This window comes from Mesocricetus auratus, unplaced genomic scaffold (genome assembly GCF_017639785.1).
Source record: "Mesocricetus auratus isolate SY011 unplaced genomic scaffold, BCM_Maur_2.0 Super-Scaffold_100013, whole genome shotgun sequence".
In the NCBI taxonomy this organism is placed as follows: domain Eukaryota; kingdom Metazoa; phylum Chordata; class Mammalia; order Rodentia; family Cricetidae; genus Mesocricetus; species Mesocricetus auratus.
In genome coordinates this window covers 5,455,767-5,458,185 of record NW_024429196.1, presented here as the reverse complement: position 1 = coordinate 5,458,185, position 2,419 = coordinate 5,455,767, and positions in this window count along the sequence as shown.

Genomic DNA, 2,419 nt, shown 5'->3' with positions numbered 1-2,419 from the left:
GGCAGAGAATGGGTATTTGTACAATACAGGAAAGGATGGGGAGAGGGAGTGAGAGGGGGAGGGAAGGAGGAATGAGGGGTGGAGGAAGAGAGGAAGAAGAGAGAAGAGGAAGGGAATAGGAGAGAAAGGAGAGGCGCTCTAGACCCAGGAGAGTTTCCAGGGCACACTCCAAGCGTCCATTCCCTTCATTGAGCATTCACACCCAATTTTCTGCACCTTCCAACAGCCCATCAAATTAGAACCCAAACCAGAGCCCTCCTAAGTCAGTCACTTCCCCCAGCCTTTAACCTATAGTCTCTTGGGGGGACATTTTTAGATACCAGCCATGGACAGTAGTAAAGCATAATTGTGAAGACAAGCACTTTACAAAAGGTTATGAGAAATTAGGAGAGAGACACTGGAACCAGGACACTCAGAGCAAAGCCCCAAGGCTGTCAGTTTCCAAACATTCTGTGTAAACAAGTGTGTGTTCTGTAATGGCTCCATGCATGCAGATGCTCACTCTCACAAACACAACTGTCACAGAACAAAACGTGCGTGCGTGCGTGCGTGCGTGTGTGTGTGTATGTGTGTGTGTGTGTGTGGTGTCAGGTGTCTTACTCGATAGCTCTTCACCTTATCCTTTGAGACAGGGTCTCTTGCTGAACCCGGAGTCCATTGATTTGCCTAGACAAGCTAGCTATCAAACCCCAGGGATCACCTCATCCTACCCCTCCCCAGTACTGGGATTATAGGTACAGACCACGTCACCTGGCCATTATATGGGTGCTGGAGATCCAAACTCAGGTCTTCATGCTCAAATATCAAGCACTCTACGGAGCCATCTCCCCAGCCCCTAAACATTCATCTTAAGTTGGATATACTTTGAAAGTATTTCTTGTACCCTATTTCATTTTTTTCAAATGCTGGCTGAGGTGTGCTAAATCACTCACATGGCCTGCTAATGCCAATGGGCAAAGCCTATAGTATGAAAAGCATTGACATGGAAGCTATAATCCAATTACTTCCTAACCACAGGCATTAGTCAGTAGGCAACAGTCAATAGGCAACACTCAATGTTTCTTAAAGTGGGGAATTCGTGACAGTGGTTTGATTGCCCCCACCCTGGAGATTCAGTTTGGTCTGAGAAATCAAGGGAGAGGCAGATGCCTACATTTGCTGGGTCAAGCTGGTGCTAAACCTTAGGGCTGAACATAAACCCCATGAGGCTTTTCCTCTTCCATCTGCCCCCTCTGCAACATGCAGTGTTCTTGTTTTCAAAGTTCCTTTTGGTCCAAATCTCTCAGATAAAAGTGTTTATCAACTGCTCCAGCCTCTTACTCTTCCCACTGGACCCCCTACGCAAACAAACAAACAAAAAAAACATTTCACTGTCTTTGTGTCCCAGCAGGCCATTAATCGGATTCTTTCTTCCCTTCCTAACAGGCTTAGGACAGACCTCTGCCATTCCTTCCTTCTTCAATGCACAGGCCATAGGCCATCTTCCTCCTTCCACTGATGCTCAGGATGTTTGTAATATGTCTTTTTTCTTGTCCTTAGTGGACATGGTTAGTACTCAAGGGGAGTCTTCATCTTCCCTGGTGGTTTAAAAACCCGTCTATACTCATGCCTCATTTGTCTGACAAGTGCCCTCCACCAGGGCCTGGAGCCTGGATGGCAGTTGTTAGACCCTGGAACATTCTTATCCAATCCTTGCCATCTCTATGTTTTGAAACTTTTTGCAGTGGGTTTTAATTAGGGGGTTCTGCAGGCATAAATACTTTCATAATCCACTGGGTATTGTTTTATTTTTTGTGTATGCATGAATCCTTGTGTGCACATGCATAGGTATACATACATAGCTCTCTCTCTCTCTCTCTGTGTGTGTGTGTGTGTGTGTGTGTGTGTGCGCGCGCGTGTTTGGGGGGCCGGAGTATCATTCTGTCATTGAGCATCATTGAATGTGTCACTGAGTATCATTTCTTAGATATCATCCACCTTGCTTTTTGGGACAGGGTCTCTCACTGGACCCCTAGGCTTGAGGATAAGGAAGGGCTGGGGGCCCAGTGAGCCCCAGGAATCCCCCATCTCTGCCCTCCCCTGCTGGGATTCCCAGGGTGTGCCACTGTGCCTGACTTGTGCATGTGGCTTTGGAGGTCTACTTCAGACCCTCATGTTTGTGCAGCCTTTACTGACCAAACTGTCTCCCCAGCCCTGTGTTTTTACTTTCTATAAGGCAAATGAAATACTCTTTGTAAGCCTTGGGGAGCAGTACTGGTTCTCCCTAATCAGAAGACAGAGTGCTGTATCCTGGTAGGAGGGGGCACACACAGAAGTATAAGAATAAGTTCAGAGGGAACACGCCAGGGTTTAGTCCCAGTCTGACATTTTCCTGCTTTGGATTTCTTAGTCACTCTGGTCCTCAGGTTTTTCACCAACA